Raw genomic sequence first — 20,272 nt, 5'->3', positions numbered from 1 at the left:
AAAACAGCAAAATTCTGTAAAGCAGTTATCCATCAATAAAAAATTAATTAATTAACAAAAAAAAGTTGTCTCTGCCACATTCTTATTTCCATATTTCAAAACCTGACCTATGTTCTGGAATTGGACAGAGCAATGTTCAAATCCCAGCTTTACCTCTTGTTGATCATGTGGTCTTAGGCAAATTATTAACCTTTCTAGTCTCACTGGCATGTGTAGAAAATAGTACATCTCTCTGAAGGTTAGTGGGAGGAATGTGAATATAAAACACCTACCACTGTGTTTTACATGTAGAAGGTGCTCAATAAATGATAGTTCCCATGCTGATTATGTTGTTCTACTTCCTTCATTAAAGCTCTCTGACTGCCTCAACCCCTTGTCTTTACATCCTGTTTCACACATATAACAATTAGCTCCATGCCATCAGATTCGTCCTTCTTTCCTATGTTGTGTTTGTCTCTGAAAATAGAAACCATGTTATGTTTTTGTTCTAGAGGTTCTCCCTATATTGCCCACCCCTCATTGAAATAATTGGTCCAGTGAATTCATAATCAAGGTCAATGTAGAGCAACTTTAAGCTGGGATCAAAAGATAAGAATATCATCCACATTTATAGGTTTTCCATAGTATACTGAGACACATGTTGACCTCTTGATATAAATGGGAATATAAGTATGAACAGTGTTGTACAGCAGGGTTTTATAAATATTAACACTTTGAAGGAGAAAGTGTTAATATCTTTTACTAGGAGATTAAAAAATGTTGACAACAGTGATCTTTGATTTGCTTAATCTGAGTTTAGTTAGTATGTATAATAATAGGGATTGAATTAATATCTCTGGGCCTCTGTTTTGTAATCTATAAAATCAGGCATACTGCCACTGCTAAGTCACTTCAGTCGTGTCCGAGTCTGTGTGACCCCATAGACGGCAGCCCACCAGGCTCCCCCATCCCTGGGATTCTCCAGGCAAGAACACTGGAGTGGGTTGCCATTTCCTTCTCCAATGCATGAAAGTGAAAGTGAAGTCGCTTAGTCGTGTCCGACTCTAGGGACCCCATGGACTGCAGCCCACCAGGCTCCTCCATCCATGGGATTTTCTAGGCAAGAGTACTGGAGTGGGGTGCCATTGCCTTCTCCGAAATCAGGCATAGTGCTTCATAATATATTGGGTTATTGGGAGGATTAAATGAGACAGTGCACATAAATCACTTTGTACAGTGCCTTGAACACAGTTAAGGTCTTAATAATATTGAGCAATCATTGCTGCTGGTAGCAGTCTTCATGCATTGCTCTCATAAGAGATACTGCTTCAGTAGGATGGTTCAGGTGTGAGATTCCAAAATACTGGCAAGTTGCTGTGGATTAAATCAAATTGAACATAGGAAGACATCATTTTACCAATTGAATTGATATTTCACCTATAAATATCATTAACTTTGCTTCAGAAACATTTAAGTTATGTGATTTCAGTCTTGCTTTATCTTCTAGGTAAAAGCTTTAAAATTACTAAATTATGTAGCATTGAAATATGTTTGTTTCCTGGATATCATGATCACATTTCTTTACTGAAATTTTTAAAGACCATGTTTATTTCTTCCTGCTTTGTTTTTCCTGGGCTGGTCTTAGAAAGCTTTACAGTTTCAAAGGGCTTTAGTGATGTTATTTAGTCATATGGTTTTGCAGATTAGTAGTTTTTATGGAAATAAGGAAAGTGCTTTGAAACATCTTGGTCATTGTGGATTTGTTTACAAGCAACACAAAGTTGCGTGGTTTGAATTTTATTTATGGCTCATTAAGCCATACTTTTGGGTTCAAAAAAGTTCTGAAAAATAAACTTAGGAAAAAATAGAAAATGATTTTTAAAGCACTTATTTCAGGTCATCTGCTTTCTATTCTGCAATCCATTAGTGTGTAAATGGATTTAGATTTCATAAAGATATGAAAAAATAGGGCATTAGAGATTATGTTCCTCTAAGTCCCTTATTTTACAAATTCAAAGTTAATGCAGGAAGAGACGGGATGAGCCCCCAAGATCATTGCCTTCCTGTATTAGGGAGGAAAGAAAAGTAAAATGGACTCATTGGCTTTTATTTTAGAGCTTCTGAAAGTTACATGAAGGGTAGGACTTTGATAAGTTCATTCAGGGTAAACCACTCTAAGAAAATCTTATTGAAATAAATTTTAGAGGATGATCATTCACACACATAAAACTAACAAAGCTTTTGTCAGTAAGTCTTTGGCCTTTACCATTTGTATTTTTGATTCTGTAGGCCCATAACATGGTCAAAGACAAGAACTGGGGTCTATTCAATAGAGCTGTATTTTTCTCTGCTTATCTTTGAATACACAATGAATCTTCTAAGGATATTATTTGTGGAATTTCAAACCCCAGAGAGAATCCATTTTTAATATTAAGAATGAAAATGAAGAGAGAGTAAAGAGATCTTTAAAAAAGATTCTTCTTAGCTTTAAAATAACTTTGAAATTATTTTATTCTATATTTAGGTATTTATCAGAAGCCAAATGGTATTTCTAACATTTGTAGTTATGGGGGAAATAATATACCATAGAGTTACTATGATGGTGCCAAGATCTGGATTTTTTTTTTTCTCATTTAGATGTAAGCCTTTACTGTGCTTATAATAGTAATAACTTTTATTTTTCACAAAATTAAAAAATAATGACTGTTTAATAGAAGTAGATCTTTATAAGGATAGATCTGTAAAGCATCATTTACAGAATATCAGCTTGCTAAATTTGCTGCTGGGCTTCCCGGGCGGCTCAGACAGTAAAGAATCCACCTGCAATGCTGGAGACCTGGGTTCTATCCCTGAGTTGGGAAGATCCCCTGGAGGAGGGCATGGCAACCCACTCCAGTATTCTTGCCTGGAGAATCCCCACGGACAGAGGAGCTTGGTGGACTACAGTCCATGGGGTCGCAAAGAGTCAGACATAACTGAGCAGCTATGCACAGCACGCAGCAAAGTTGCTGATGGACTTAAAACCTGTGTTTTGTTGTTGATTATTTTTGCCACTATACCTGATTTTTAAAAACATCTTTTAACTAAAGCTAAAACTATAATTAACCAGCATGTGATCTACAGTGGTTTTGAATGAAAAGGTAAATAACCTAAAAAGGTGAATAGGCAACATTTACAAAACTTGAAGTAAATCTCTCAAATATACCATCACAAGGACATATGTAATCTGCTGTAATTTCTTTGCCCAAATCTTTAAAAGTAAGATTAAATTCACAAAAAAATTATTTGTAACCACTGTAGCATCTAGACTATCAAAAAATATTAGGGAACGTTGAGTACACTTTAGAAAGGCAAGTTATAAAACTGTATTTTAGACAAAATTTTAATTAAAGTTTAATACGGCTTTTGTCACAGAAGGTTTTATCAAATATCACATTAGCTAGTGTAAAAACCAGTAGGGGAAATGTCAGCTTTTCTGGAACATCTTGATTTTTTTCTGCATAGTTTGTCATTGCTAAAGAAATAATCTGAAAAAATAATTTCTCTTCATTCAAAAGTATTATCTTCATTGTTGCTCATGTAAAAAATATAATCCCCTTTTGAAATAACAATTTTGAGAACTGATATGCCTAGAAAAATGTGTATTTTTCTGAGACTTAACATTTAACTCTCAATGGATGCATTTCTAAACTTTATTTTAGTCAAAAATGTATTCAAAGCAAAACAAAAGAAATAATAAAGTAATGGAACTTTTGTTTACTGTCATAACTCACATAGATTCAAAAAGCATTTTGGATTCTCAGTAGAGTGTGGAAAAGGACCCATGGGCTAAATCAGGAACCAGCCTGATTTCCAGTTGTCACTGATATCCCAAAGGTTTATCAAGGGGTAGGGGTGAAAAGAAAGAGGGGTTCAAAAGAAAGTATCTCCAAGAAAGCATGGCATTTGTAGTCACAGAGGCAATGCTTTGTTTCTTCAATATAAAAAAAAGTATTTATTGGTAAATAGACCCTTAAAGCTTTTTGATTACATACATTATGCAAAATAATTGATTCAAATTAGGTTATCTACTCATTACAGCAGTCTTTTTTGAGATGATCGTAAATATTAAAAGTAACAGTGACTCTTTTCACCTGAAAATATCACAATATTGTTAATTAGCTACAACTCAAAACAAAATGTTTTTGGTGTTAAAAAAGTAAAATTAAAAAAATAGTGACTGCAGTAGTAAAAAGTATTCTGAAAAATGACCCTAAAAAAACCAAAACATGAGCACCGTGATTCAATAGGTTATCCTTTCTCAGAATCAAGATTCTATATCTGCTTTTATCATCATCATAATTCCTTGAAATTTTAGCCTGTATCATGGATTGTGCCCAGCGACTTTAATATTCACAGCTTTATGAGATAAACACTATGTTTGTCTTCATCTTATAGATGACAGAAAACAAACCAAAAAGAAAAGGAAGCCTCGTTAGGAAAAGGACAAGCAACACAGTTCGGCAAGGCCCCCAGAGTACCGTGAGTCCTACCAGGACTCTGGCTGGATGGAGATTCTTAAGTGTCTGGGGCGGGAGGGGCATGGAGGTAGCAGATACTAAAGCACTGATTCCTTACCCTGGCTCTAGAGGATGAGGAGTTGGGCCCCCAGAGATTGTGAATGGGAAGGAATTCATCAGGAATAGCTTTGCACTCCCTGTGGTAGAGTGGCTAACTGAGGGTCTCTGGTGTAGCATCCGGTAGGGAAAGAGACCACAGATAATCATGTTTGTAGTAGCCAAAGCCATCAGCATGGTAAGAATATGAAGAGTTCCCATGAAGATACCTATGACAGTCATAAAGTTTCCTTTCTAAGTGCATTGACATAGTAATGAATGCTGGGTTTCATAATCATAAAAATAAGTTAGTTTGTGAATCTGTTTTTTTTTTTCCCCCTAGGAGTTGTTAAATTGAAAAAAGCTTTCAGAGCTTCTGACTTCATTGTGTTCCTTTATTTTTTCTGAAGCAGTTATCCTCGATCAAAGATTAATTAGTTACAATAAAAATCTGTGGGTTTTGATAATTACAAATTACTTGCAGTGTACAAGGCTGTCTTTTTCTTGGACTCACATTCAGTTATGCTTTTTATTTCACATAAAAGTTTTCTGGCCAGACATTTTGAGCAGAGATGCTATTTGGCAGACATCAACACGTTGTATCAAACCTCTTTCAGGTCCTTTGTTAGAGCTTTGGCACTCTACTGTTGCACTGCATTTGAACCTGTTAACACTTGTGATAATTTCTCATCCATTTCAAATTATGCCCACTAAAATGTGGCCTGTCAACTACCAACCTGAGTTATTATTTTTAAAGGAGTTGAGGCTTTTCAGAATTTGTGCAGAATAAAAGTTGTGCATTCATAATTAGGACCTGCAGTTCTTTGAACTAAACTCCATAGCAGTGACTTGTAGGAATCACTGTGATATAGTCATCTCTCTATAGGAAGTTCCCTTTTAGTGGCTCCCTGAGAATCCTTAGGCTACTTACTAACCCAACGTGCCATAAGCCAAAAGTCTTCCTTTTATCCCTCACCAAAGACTCCGTGAAAAAGCAACCAGAGCAAAAGAGAAAATATTTCCGTTTTTAATGTCTAATTCATATCCATTCCTGTATCCATCAAATATTGTGTATTATATCTCTGCAGTATATTATCTTTTCTGAGAAATGTTTTGCTCAGTGAAGCAATATTCTATTTTCAATTTCCAGGAAAGAGTGATTAAAATAATGTGCATATATGTTGAAGGGCAAACGAAGGTATTGTACAATATAGATGAAATAGTCATCGGTTTGTTTTACATTCTATGCATTTTTAATGAGCAAATTCCCACTTATAGGAATTAAATGTTCCAGATACTGATTTTAGAAGTATAATATATAATATGAAAATAAAATTTGGTAACATTATGTGATGATGTGTAATTCAATATAGCGAGAACCCTGGAAGGTGAAAAATGATGCTATTCCCGACAAAATGTTTCAGAAAATCAGATTAATTCCCTGAAGTACATTATAATAAAATTGAAACGATGTTACATGATTTATAGTGTTTTAAATCTGACCTTTAAAAGTGATTTTCATGTCAGAAACAGGGATCCTAGCCCCTTTTTACTCAATCATGTATATATTCTATGACATCTGAAAAATCTACAAAATAAGCATTATAAAACAGATGTGTCATGAAGTTTGCTCTTGCTTCTCTCCTGTGGTTGTGAGATACTCATGTAACTTACAGAAGTGGATCTGGCTTAGATCCCAGACACTCATAGGTTTTGTCATAAAGTAAAATGCTATACTTGTTCCTATTCATTTTTAGAGAGCAAAGATTCACATGGTAGATTTGTACTAATTCTTTGAGAGAAGCGTTAGAAGATAAAGCTTTATTGCGGGCCCCCTACCATCCAAGTACTGTCCTAAGTGCTTTCACATGCCCCTTTATTGCAAACTCACAGGACCCAGTGAGGAAATGTCACTTTTATCTGTACTTTGCAACAGGGCAAAACGAAGCTCAGTAAGGCTTTAGTTGCTTGTGAGAGATTATACAGTATTGTAATGGAGAGAGCCAGGTTTCAAACTCAGAAATCAAAGGACCTGCTCTAACTTCTGGACCACTGTCCTTAAAATAAGATGCCCAGAAAGGATACAAATGGCCAGAGTGAGGGGACTGCCTTCTGTGAATCATTCTGACCTTGATTTGTGAAACCTTGACATGTCCCAGAGTGACCCAGGAGGAGCCTGGTCCTGGGTTATTTGTGTCTTATAATATTTTCTCTTTGAGAGTTGGTTTTGAAAGTTGAGATTATGTTAAAGTAAAAAGAGAACTATATGAATGATGCAAAGAGAAGCTTTTGCTGTTAGAATAGGTAACATCTGTTTCCTGGCTACAGTTCATTTTACAGTGACACAAAATGATGCTACAGAGACTACAATGCATTTTCATAAGAAAACAGAAACTCCTGGTCACTTTTTCTCTAAGTGACTTCTGTATGGGAAGCTGAACTCAATCTGGAGCAGTTAGAAATGGTTACCAGAGCAGATCCTTTTACAGGAAGAGATATTTAGAAATCAAGGACTAAAGATAAATACAGTTGAAACTAAAGCAGAGCAAATGAATACCCCAACTGAACCCAGAAGACACCTCCTGACCCCTCAAAAGCACCCACATTTTTTTATCATCTCTGTTAAGAAAATCATAAATCATGGAAATATGAAGTTTATTTCTATACTGCCAGCTATGACAGCCTGTCAAAATATTCAAGATACAATGATATGGGTTTTATTTTTAACAATTTTTGTCATAAAAATAATTCTTGCTTAATAATGATCTAATGATATGATAGTATATGAAGGATACAGTGAAAATGAGAAATTAGTACCTATCCCTAGAGGTAATCTTGCCTTCCTTAGCCCTTCTAAGGACATATAAACACACATATTTACTTATATAAATAGTATGTTCTATCTTATTCTTTAATCTACTTTTAAAAATAGCAATATATTTTCATATTAAAAAGTTGGCCCCTAAAATTTTTTACTGGTTTATACTAAACCAGAATTATTCTAGACAGATGCCATAGAGCTCTAAGTGGAATAATTTCAGAGAGATTGGGGACTAAATTAGTTGGTTTGTTTTTAACTAAACATCAGTGGCTTTAAGAAAAAGTAAAAAGTAACAACACTGATGCATCAAGACGTCTTCTACCACATCACAGTTAGACCATCAAAAAGTTATTAAAGATCACAGTAAGCTATTAATAGTTTTCCAGATAACTAAATTTGTTGAGGTACTTACCATTATAAAAATGATTGAAAAAAACTTGCCCAAAGATGGAAGTGAAAAAGAGGAGTGAAAGCATTCCAGGTATAGAAAGGGGTTTTGGGTTTTTTTTTTTAATGTTGATGTTGGTATCTCTACCAAAAATATGTGTGTGTGTGCATGTTTGAGAGACAGGGAGACACAGACAGACAGAAACATAGAGAAGGGAGATGGAAAGATTGAGTCTGATGTACGTGTGATAAATTAAATTTCTGGCTCTAATTCTTCACTCTCTCATAGTAATATTCTACATCAAAATCTTCTCCAGGCCCTCATCGTGGGAAGAGTGTACCTCGCACCCTTTGAGGCTTGGCTTGGCTATTGACTTGCTTTGGCCAATGGGATGTCAGTCTATGTGATCTGAGGAAAACCTTGAAATGTGCGTGTAAGAATGTGTTTTCTCTCTTGAGCTTCTCCCATATTTATGAATACAGGTCTGGAATACACGGACCTGAACCTATCCTGTAGCCTGGAGGCACACTCAGCTACACTCAGCCTAGATCAGCTGAACCTAGCCAACCTGTACTTGTTTGTGTTGTAAGCCACTGAGTTTGGGAGGTTGGTTGTTACATAGCATTGTTGTTGCAATTGCTGACTTATTGGTAACTATAACTGACCCGAAATAAGAACTTGTCTCAGCTTTAAACCCTGAAGAACTCTTCTTTTGGACTCCGCTGAGCTATTTATCATGTTTGAAAAATTGAGAGAAAGGTGATATAGGCATGCGGCAGACTTTGCCAATATCAAAGCAAGATTTGGGGAGCCTTGGGAGAGAAATTTAGATGCTCTTTCTAATAAAAGCGTCTATGAGATCCATGTATACAAGATAATTGACATAGCTATGTCTTTGTTTTCTTACAAAATAAAACTGTTCAGAAACAAAGCCAGAGTCCTGTTGAACTTCTCATGCCTTTAAATCCAGCAGTACAACTAGAATTATAGCCACATATAAAAGCCTTATAGTCCCCCATATCTCATAGGGCTCTGATTGCTTCAGAACACCTTCCTTGGCTATGAAGGCGCTTTCAGAAACTGAAGACCTGAGAGCCACACTAAGATTCCATCATTTAGAGTTATACTTTTCCAGTATGGTAGCTACTAACCACATCTGGCTGTTTACCTTTAAATTAAATGAAATCAAATTAAAAATTCAATTCCTTAGTTATAGTAACCACATTTCAAATACCACATATGATATTAATAGCCATATGTGGCTAATGGCCACCATACTGGACAGCTCAGATATACAGCACATTCTCATTGAAGACAATTTCTATTGGACAGCATTGACTTCAGGCAAGAGAACCCATTCATTAGTCATCTTCTATAGTCTGAAGGCTGAAGCCATTTGGTATTGGGTCCAAAATATTGTAGGCCCTTGTTTCGAAAAGAAAAAGCCCAAAAGAAGGGGCAATTATAAATCATGGGATATACCATTTAACCTATTATATCTGTTGTTCAACCAAGCTTTTTCTTACAGATAAAAAAGATAGAAATTAAGATATTGTGCAAAGAAGGCAGATGAGACCTTAGTTACTATAATTGCCAATCAACTAAGGCTATGTGGGATTATGTACCTCCAGTAATAAAAATTGGCAAAGGCTATCTCAATTTTAATTCTGTTATTCTGAAGCTAATATATTTACTTTGGCGTTCAATTAGGTCTTGATTTGCTAGATTTCATTTGCATAAGGGACTGAAGAGCTTCTTAAAGAAATACTGTCCATGTGGGTGTTCCTTAACAGTGTAACAGCAAAAGCAGAGGGACCATAGCTGCCGTTCTTTTGTATAGCCTATCCTGTGCATTTGGTTCTTGGGCTTCCCCGGTGGTTCAGATGGTAAAGAATCCACCTGCAATGCGGGAGACCTGGGTTCGATCCCTGGGTTGGGAAGATCCCCTGGAGGAGGGCATGGCAGCCCATTTCAGTATTCTTGCCTGGAGAATCCCTATGAACAGAGGAGCCTGGCAGGCTACAGTCCATGGGGTCGCAAAGAGTCAGACACAACTGAGTGACTGAGCACAGTGCACATCCTGTGCATTGGGTTCCTAAGAGTGATGGTGCAGTGGGAAAAAGGGAACAACAGCCCTTCCATTATCCAGAAGACATAGCTGTACTCAGAAATCAGCGTCGGAGCAAAAGAAATAAAACTGCATATATTCAGTGGTAAATACGTAGCTTATTTTTAAATACTCATGAGATATACACTTTTTCCCTGATGGCTCAGCAGTAAAGAATCCCCCTGCAATGCTGGAGACACAGGAGATGTGGGTTCGATGTTTGGGTCAGGAAGATTCCCTGGAGGATGAAATGGCAACCCACTCCAGTATTCTTGCCTGAGAAATCCCATGAACAGAGGAGCCTGGCAGGCTACAGTCCATGGGGTCACAAAGAGTCAAACACAACTGGACACACAGGCACACAGAGATACATACTGTGGGCTTCCAGAAATAATTTTGGAAGGTATTGCACAAGGTTGAGATTTCACGCGTGAGGTTTGCAGATTGCAGCTTTCTAAGATGGCCTCATTAATATCTCCTGCCTTCATACTCCACTAGAAATGTGCTACTTCCTATCAAGAGGTGAATCTGGGTCCCCTCCCCTTGAGCTTGAACAGGCCAGTAGTATATGACATAGTGAAACTGTGTTACTTCCCAAGCTCAGTCGTAAAGATATCCTGCTCTTCTGCCTTGTTCTTCTCCCTTGTTTTCTCAATTTGCTTGATCTCACAATCATCTTGCATCGTGCTGTGAAGAAGCCCAGTCAGCCTGTGGAGAGACGCATGTGAGAAGGGAATGAGTCCCCAAGCCTGCAGCCTCACCTGAGCTCCCAGCCAGCTTCCCAGTTAACAGCTACCACTTACTCACCCATGAGAGTGAGCCATCTTGAGAGCACACTCCTGCCCTGTGGTGTGTAGAACGGAGACAAAAACTGCCCCTCCTGCATCCTGGCCAAATTGTAGGTTCAGAAGCAAACTAAATGATTATTGTTATTTAGATCACTACATTTTCGGCTAGTTTATTATGTGGTAATAGATAACTGATACAGATATACTTTTGCTGCCATATGAGTGGCTTACAACAACACAAATCTGTTATCTTACACTGTTCTGTAGGTTAGAAATTCAACATGAGTCTCATGGGCTAAAATCAGGATGGTGGCAGGATTGGGTTCCTTTCTGGAATCTCTAGGGCAGAATCCATTCTCTTGCTTTTTCCAGCTTCTAGAGGCTACCTGCATGCCCTGGTTCATGTTCCCTTTCTCCACCTTGGAAACCAGAAATGGTGTGGAGTCCTTCTCTCATAATGTCACCTGACCCTTGCTTCTGCCCCTCTCTCCCACTTTTAAAGACCCTTGTGATTACAATGGGCTCACCCAGATAATCCAAAATAATCTCCCTATTTTCAAGTTGAATCAGCTGATTAGCACCCTTAATTCCACTGCAACCTGAAATCTCCCTCATCCTCTAACCCAGCGTTTCCCAGGTTCCAGAGTTTAGAGTGTGAGCATCTTTGGAAGGCTGTTACTCTGCTACCACAACAAGTATGAACATGAATCGATGAAATCTGAATTATAGTTTTAAGATAGTAGTTACTTTGGTTAAAATGACTTCTAGGTATCAGCTGAGCACCCCATCTATTGAGACTTAAGTGCATTTGGTTCAAACATCATATTTAGTGAAGTCTTCGCATTCTTCCCAGTCATGCCAGGAACGCTGGTGGAGAGATGATGGCTTACATTGTTCTTAGTCACCTTTATTTTTATACTCCCACATCTCCTAAATTTGTTAAGTTTGTGAATTTTCTCACCATCCCACACGCAGTGTCCTTGGTCTATACTGTATCTTAGATATAATATCCCTCCTTTCCTGGATTGCCACAAAAGAGCAAATCAAATCAAACTAAATATGACAAACAATAAAGCACATAGAAAGATTTTAAAATATAAAAAGTTTTTTTTTTTTAAATATAAAAGTGTGAGGAGATGGAAAGGGTGCCCATCACAAGAGAAATTTAAAGTGATAATTCAGACATTTGGTCAAATGCGAGTTCTGCCAAGTCAGATCAGCCTCCCCCTACCCCGTGGCACAGCTCCCTCTTCTGGAGGAAAACAAAACAACACGGGGTCATCTTAATTGACTCATGCAGAACAGGGCAACTCCCTGCAGCCACTGACCCAAGCTAGGTTCAAGACTCGCATTATAAACACAAAATTCATTGCTGTGCCCCACTCTCATGTCTCCTTCCCTCATCAATATCTTTGAGAAAGAGAGAGAGAAATAGGGATTTATATCCAAAGTAATAGAAACAATATCACCACTTCCCTCTAACCTCTTAGAAGGCAGCAAAGGTTACTGTCTGTTTTGCCTTAAAATGTATGTTCTCCTCCATTCAGTTCAGTCAGTTCAGTTCAGTCGCTCAGTCATGTCTGACTCTTTGTGACCCCATGGACTGCAGCATGCCAGGCCTCCCTGTCCATCACCAATTCCCAGAGTTTACTCAAACTTGTGTCCATTGAGTTGGTGATCCCATCCAGCCATCTCATCCTCTGTCGTCCCCTTCTCCTCCTGCCTTTAGTCTTTCAGCTTCTTCTCAAATGAGTCAGCTCTTCGCATCAGGTGGCCAAAGTATTGGAATTTCAGCTTCAACATCAGTCCTTCCAATGAATACTCAGGACTGATTTCCTTTAGGCTGGACTGGTTGGATCTCCTTGCAGTCCAAGGGACCCTCAAGAGTCTTTTCCAACACCACAGTTCAAAAGCATCAACTCTTCTCCATTCAGTAATATGAACCTTAAGAAAATATTTATGTAACACTGATGTTTAGTAAATTCTGTGAATTCAGGGATCCAGGGACCTCAGGATAAATGTTTTTCTGGGTTTTTTCCTCCTGATCATCTCCTACCCTTCAGTGACCTGGAGACCAAAAAGCAGGAGCAAGTAACGAGGTTGCTCATCAACACAGCAAAGTATATGGTAATGTGTGTTTGAGAAACAAAAGGAGACATTCTTGCCAGAAGCTGGCTTCAGCCCAGAGCTGTATGGTGCCACCGGCAGGAAGGCTAACAAGCCCAGATGTAACCCAGAGTCGCAGGAGCTCTTCAGACTTTCCAAGGAAAATTAAAAACTGGTAGCCAGATAATACATTCTGAGCTCTGTGCCCTGTGGACTTCTGCTGAATTTTGGATACGGTGAGAAAGTGAGAGAAGGAAGGGTGACCAGGAAAAGAAACCAGCCTTTCATAGAGGCCACAGGTAGAGTAGGAACTGTTCTTCTAACTGGTGCCCGAGGGCTCAGAAAATCCCTGGGGGTTGGCATATGTGAAAATTGTGTTAATATTTATTTAGGAAGATATATCCAGCTTTGATAGCCAATTTTAGTGAGGCAGAGTTATGAATAATTTGAAAATTTTAGATTGTAGCCTCCGATAGTATAAAAAGTGTGGTGAGCTTGCACATGAGGTCGCATCTGGGAACAGCTGGAGGAGTCCACCTGGGGCTTGGGGGTGAGCCTGGGCTGAGGAGGGGCCTGAAGTGACCTGAAATCCAAGCTCTGTCACCCACTAGGGTTCAGTTACCTCATTTGTGAAGTGGGACAAATATATCAACTGCTTCTACTTCTGAGAATTAAATACATTTATATGTGAAGATCACTTATCATAATGCAGTATGTGACCCACAGCACATGTTCAGTAATGGCCTATGTAAGTCTATGTAAGTAAGTGTAGGTAAAATGTGTTTTCCACCCAGGAGGGGTGATCCTGCAAGAAAAAAACGTTTTGTTTATTAGAATAAAGGGAACTAGGGCTTTCCAACTAGGGCTTATGTACCTCTAAAGAAAATAGTTTTGTCCCAGGTATAAATGGTAGACTTAAAATTCAAGCAAAAGGACTTACTTGCTCTCACTTCAAAAGAGCTGTAAATACTAAACCAAAACACATTTTTTTTAAAATTCCAGAATTAAGTGTAGGAATGAAACAGTAAAAATCACCTGAAGAATCTTTATGACTATATCTTGCTTAGGACTTATATATTCAAGATTCCTAGAATAGACCCAGTGGGGTTTTAAGACAGAGAATTTTAAAATTGGAAGCGGCCAAAGAGAACATCTAATTTAAAACTTGTTTGCTGGCAGAGACGCCATGGCTCTTCAGCAGTGAAACCCCTAGGTGTGCCCCAGAGCAACCCACGGGGCGGCAAAGGCCCTGAGGGAGTTTGTCAGGACCTGGCCCTGCCTGCCTCTTAGAACTATGCAAAAGTTTGTCTGTGGGTCCTTCTCAGCAGGTGGTAGACCAACCTCCTGGGCATTAATGTCCAGTATAAAATGCATGTACCTAATGCAATCCAGATATCACTTCATTGGAGTTCAAGCAGGTGCAGCTCTCTGTTGCCCATTAGTTTTGGAAAGTTGGGAATACTTTGCTGACACTCAATGTTTATTTAACATGATTCCCCTTTCCTCCTCTCTTCCCAGTATCCTTCACCCCATCAAATCCACCATCAGTCCCCACTGAATCTGTCTTTAATACACACAGCAAATTCATCCACTCCATACCCATCTCCTCAGGCATCAGCCACCCACGTCAGACACCATCATCTCTCGGCTGCACTAAGACAGTCGCCTCCCAGCCACCTGATGTCTCCAGTCTTCTAACTGCAGATGAGATTGTAGGGGTCCTGCTGAGTGGAGCCCTCTGTGTTTCCCACAGCTTTTAGAATCATATCCAAAGGCCTCGCACTGCCTACGAGACCCCATGTGATGTAGCCCTGTCTCCCTCAAACTCATCTCTTCCACATCTTCTACTTGGTCCTGTGCTTCAGCCAAGCTTGCCTTTATTCTCTTCCTTGAGCATCCCCAGTTTCTTCCCACCTTTACAGCCCTAGCACTGTATTGCTCCTGCTTGGAGTGCTGTTCCATCCAAGTGTCCCATAACTAATTACTTGTCAGTCACATCTCCATTTACACGTCATCTCCGCAGAGATGCCAACTATCCAGTCCAACAGAACCCTAATCACACTCTGTCACATCCCTCTTTTATTTTCATGGTTGCATTTGATAACTTGATATTTTATTTGTTTGAATTATCATTTATACTCCCAGCACCTACTTCAGTATCTGGCAGTAGCAGATGTTCAGTAAACGTTGTAATGAGAAAATGAGCGAGTGAATGAATGAATGGCAGTACAGGTAGAAAAGGGTGATACAGGTAAGTATTCTTAGTTACCGAAGGATTTTGTTGATTTAAGGGTTAAAATAAAATTACTGTTTTGTTTTGTTTTTTCCTAAGCCTAATCCTGCTGACAGTTGGTAGCAGGTTTAGGCTTAGAAAGTGGTAAGAGATTTCCAAGTGGTAAGAATTTTCCTCACCACCAGTTTTAGAGAAGTAGCCTAAACATTACTAATAAAAATCATAATTTTTAAAAATATTCAACATTCCCTCAGAAATGTAAAGCTTATTAGTTGCATCCATACAAACATTTTTGCAGTGTTCACTTTATGTTTTTTCGCTTTCATCTCTTACTTCTTTTAAGCCTTTCATAAACATTCCTTTCTGAACATTTATGGCTTTTAATGGTGGGTCAATTTCCAACTTTTAATCAAAATTTTGGTAATGGGTCAGTGGGAAAACAGAAAGAGATCAAGGAAATAGAAACCCAAACCTGGATTCACCTCCTTGAGGTGATCTACTGTTTGTATTTTAAACCTTCAAATATGCTGCAGAATGAAATGATATCTAAGAGATGGTTTCAAAGTACAAGCCAACACATGTGATTAACAAGTGAGATGAAGAAACGAGAATAAAAATAATGTGGAATCCAGTGAGTCCACCCGCCTGCAACTAGCACCTCACATTCAGAATCACACAACAACCAGCCCTATCATAGACCGCAGCCAACCAACAGCCTTGGAAGCACATTGCCTTAGAAACCTAAACTTTAGCTTGAATAATCCTTCCTTCGTCTTACATTTTGTGCTTTCTTTCTGCTATTTTATAAAAAAAAAAATTTTTAACAAAATTTTAAAAAGCTTTATGAGCAGTTTTAGGTTCACAGGAAAATGGAGAGGAGCGTACAGAGATTTCCCACGTGTTCCCCACCCCCATACGTGCATAGTGTGTTCCGTCATCAGCATCTGCCATCAGTGATACAGTTGTTACCACTGATGAACCTAGATTGATACCTCATAATCAAGTATGTAGTTTAAACTATGCTTCGCTCCTGTTGTTGTACCTTCTATGGGTTTAAACAAGTGTGTTAATGCTTGTGACAGTATGATACTATGACAGTATCATGCAGACCTAGTTTCACTGCCCTAAAAACTCTCTGCTCTGCTACTAACTCCACTTCCGGCAACCACTGATTTTATTGTCTCCATCAGTTCAGTTCAGTCGCTCAGTCGTGTCCGACTCTTCGCGACCCCATGAATCGCAGCCAGGCCTCCCTGTCCATCACCAACTCCCGGAGTTCACTCAGACTCATGTCCATTGAGTCGGTGATACCATCCAGCCATCTCATCCTCTCTTGTCCCCTTCTCCTCCTGCCCTCAATCCCTCCCAGCATCAGAGTCTTTTCCAATGAGTCAACTCTTTGCATGAGGTGGCCAAAGTACTGGAGTTTCAGCTTTAGCATCATGCCTTCCAAAGAAATCCCAGGGCTGATCTCCTTCAGAATGGACTGGTTGGATCTCCTTGCAGTCCAAGGGACTCTCAAGAGTCTTCTCAAACACCACAGTTCAAAAGCATCAATTCTTTGGCACTCAGCCTTCTTCACAGTCCAACTGTCACATTCATACATAACCACAGGAAAAACCATGGCAAAGTAATGTCTCTGCTTTTTAATATGCTATCTAGGTTGGTCATAACCCTCCTTCCAAGGAGTAAGCATCTTTTAATTTCCTGGCTGCAGTCACCATCTGCAGTGATTTTGGAGCCCCAAAAAATAAAGTCTGACACTATCTCCATAGTTTTGCCTTTTCTAGAATGTCATATAATTTGAATTATACAGCATGCAGCCTTTTCAGGTTGGCTTCTTTCTCTTAATTAATATCCATGTAATGCTTTTCTGTGACTTTTCACTGCTTGGTTGCTAATTTGTTTTTTAATGCTAAATAGTATTTCATTGTCTGGATGTACCATAGTTTATTGATCCATTCACCAACTGACGGATGTCTTGGTTGCTTCCAAGTTTGGGCAATTATGAATAAAGGTGCTGTAAACATCTTTGTGCAAGTTTTTCATGCACAAATTTTTCAGCTACTTTTGGTAAATAACAAGGAGTGTGATTGCTGAACCATATGATAAGAACTTGTTTAGAAACTGCCGAGTTGTCTTCCAAGGTCTTGTACCAAAGAGTCTTCCAAAGTCTCTGGAAATTTTACATTTCCATCAGCAGTTAATGACAGTTACCGTTGCTCCCCATCTTCACCAGGATTCGGTGATGTTGGTGTTCTGGATTTGGGCCATTCTAATACGTCTTAGTGAATCCTGACTGTTGTTTTAACTTACATTTCCCAGATGACATATGATGCAGAGCATCTTTTCATATGTTTAGTTTCCATCCATATTTCTTCTTTGGTGATGTGTCTGTTAAGGTCTTTGGACTATTTTTTTAAAGTCAGGATGTTATTAGAGTGTTTTAGGATTTCTTTATGTATTTTGGATAATAGACCTTTATCTGATAGACTTTGTCAAATATTTTCTCACTGTCTGTGACTTGTCTTCTCAATCTCCTGGCAGTGTCTTTTTGCAGAGCAGAAGTTTTTAATTTTTATGAAGCCCAGCTTATCAATTATTTCTTTCATGGATCATACCTCTGGTGATATATCTAAAAAGTCATCAGTATACACAAGGTCATTTAGATTTTCACCTTAAAATATGTTAGGAGTTACCTTCTAGGAGTTTGATAATTTTATGTATTACATTGAGGTCTGTGATCCATTTTGAATTAACTTTTGTGAAGGGTATAATGTCTGTGTCTAGATTTGTGTTTTTGCATGTGGATGTCCAATTGTTCAATCAACATTTGTTGAAAAAAACTAGCTGCAGTCCATGGGGTCGCTGAGGGTCGGACACAACTGACCGACTTCACTTTCACTTTTCACTTTCTTGCATTGGAGAAGGAAATGGCAACCCACTCCAGTGTTCTTGCCTGGAGAATCCCAGGGACGTGGGACCCTGGTGGTCTGCCGACTATATGGGGTCACACAGAATCAGACACGATTGAAGTGACTTAGCAGCAGCAGCAGCGTCATTGTATTTCCTTTGCTTCTTTGTCAAAGATCTGTATGGGGGTCTGGGCTGTCTCTTCTGTTCCATGTATCTATTTGTCTATTCTTTTGCTAACACCACACTGTCTTAATTATTGCAGCTTTGTCTTAAGTCTTGAAATCAAGTAATATCAGCCTTCTGACTTGGTTCTTCCCTTGAATATTGTGTTAGCTATTCTGGGTCTTTTGCATCTCATATAAGTTAAGAATCAGTTTGTTAATACCTATAGAATAATTTTCTGCAATTTTGATTGGGATTGCAATTGAATTTATAGATAAATTTGGGAAGGGCTGATATTTTGATGATATTAAGTATGAACATGTATTACCTCTCCATGAATTTAGTTCTTTGACTTTGTTAATCAGAGTATTATTGTTTTCCTCACTTAGATCTTGCATATATTTTGTTACAAATTCCTAAATATTTCATATTTGTAGTGCTAATGTAAACAGTACTGTTTTTTAAGGAATGTTTATTGAAACATGATATATTCACTCCTTTCAAATGTTAAATTTGATTGATACTGATGTATCAAACTAATCACCACCAAAATCAAGACCCAGAATATGTCCATCATGCCAGTAGGTTCCTTGTCCCTTTGTACTCAATCTTCTTCTTCCACTCTCAGCCTCTGACAAACACAGATTTAATTTCTCTATTGTTTTACCTTTTCCAGAATATTATAGAGATTCAATCAAGTTGTATTTAGCCTTTTGTATCATCTGGCCTGTTTCAAATTCCACTTGTTCACTGTTGGTATATAGGAATGAAATTACTTTTTATGTAATTACATCCTATCCTACAAACTTGCTATAATCATTATTAGTTCTGGGAGATTTTTTGTCAGTTCTTTTAAATTATCTGTGTAGTTGATCACGTCATCTGACAACAAAGACATTTTTATTTATTCTATTCAAATATGTGTACCTTTTATTTCCTTTACTTATCTTATTGCATTAGCTACTACTACTGCTACTAAGTCACTTCAGTCATGTATGACTCTGTGCGATGTGCGACCCTATAGACGGCAGCCCACCAGGCTCCCCGTCCCTGGGATTCTCCAGGCAAGAACACTGGAGTGGGTTGCCATTTCCTTCTCCAATACATAAAAGTGAAAAGTGAATGGGAAGTCACTCAGTCGTGTCCAACTCTTAGCGACCCCATGGACTGCAGCCCACCAGGCTCCTCCATCCATGGGATTTTCCAGGCAAGAGTAATGGAGTGGGGTGCCATTGCCTTCTCCCTAGAACTTCTAATACAGTGTTGAAGAGGAGAGGTAAAAGGGGGCACCCTGTCTTATACCTGATCTTAGTGAGAAAACTTCAAGTTTCTCACCATTAAATATAATGTTTAGATGTAGGATTTTTGTGGGTATTGTTTATAAGTTAAGGAAATTCCCCTCTAATCCTTGTTTCCTGAGAGTTTTAATCATGAATGGAACATGCATTTTATCAAATGGTTTTTTCTATATCTGCTGATATGATGATGTGATTTTTCTATTTTAGGCTGTTGATAATTATATTAACTGATTTTCAAATGTTGAAGCACGTGGTCGTTGTATATAACTTTTAACCTGAATGTGGCTGTGTACAAGCTCACTAGCTACATCAAATTAATCTCTAACAAATTAGATTACTCTGTGCTTACTTGGAAAAGCTTGGACTTGCATCAAGGTCCCTTCCCTTTTGTTGTTCTTCCAGATCCTGTTGTGGTTTCTATTGCAGATGGGTTTCTTTGAGCCATGAAGATTGCATGGTTGAAGGGTAAGGTTGTCTCCATTGCAAACTCTAGAAGAAAGTAGTACTTCCTGATGGGAATGACCCATCTCTAGTAACAAAGATTTAAGAAAGTAGTAGATTGAGAGTTAAATTTGTTTAAATAACAAAATGATAATTTTCTGTAAAAAAAAAAATACTACATCAAAGGGTGAAATTAGTGACCATTTAGAATAAAGAATGCCCATGTGAAAATATTAGATAAAAGTTAGTCATTGGAGAAGGAAGCTCCATGATTTTTGCACGTATGCACATGGCAATTGTTATCCTTTCTGAGCAGAATAGTAAAACAAGTATTTGCATTCCCAAATTTTAGTTAAAAGACTTATTATTAACAACATCCAGAATTTACTTACAAATTCTTATACCCATCCCCAAAATCTAGGACCAAATTAATGCACA

General features: G+C 38.3%; 1 protein-coding gene across 7 annotated transcripts in view; it reads left to right on the top strand.

Annotated features, from left to right (window-relative positions):
- B3GALT1 (beta-1,3-galactosyltransferase 1) overlaps positions 1–20,272 on the top strand; it is a 625,710-nt gene that overhangs the window by 448,907 nt on the left and 156,531 nt on the right. For 5 of the 7 annotated variants that reach the window (XM_061436215.1, XM_061436226.1, XM_061436188.1 and 2 more), the window contains one exon: positions 19,796–19,858. The exons of the other annotated variants lie outside the window; for them this stretch is intronic. The gene's annotated coding sequence lies outside the window, so the exon portion shown is untranslated. The remainder of the gene's footprint in view (positions 1–19,795; positions 19,859–20,272) is intronic. 7 annotated transcript variants of the gene reach the window in all.

This window comes from Bos javanicus, chromosome 2 (assembly GCF_032452875.1).
Source record: "Bos javanicus breed banteng chromosome 2, ARS-OSU_banteng_1.0, whole genome shotgun sequence".
Lineage (NCBI taxonomy): Eukaryota > Metazoa > Chordata > Mammalia > Artiodactyla > Bovidae > Bos > Bos javanicus.
This window is presented reverse-complemented; position numbering and strand designations above follow the sequence as displayed.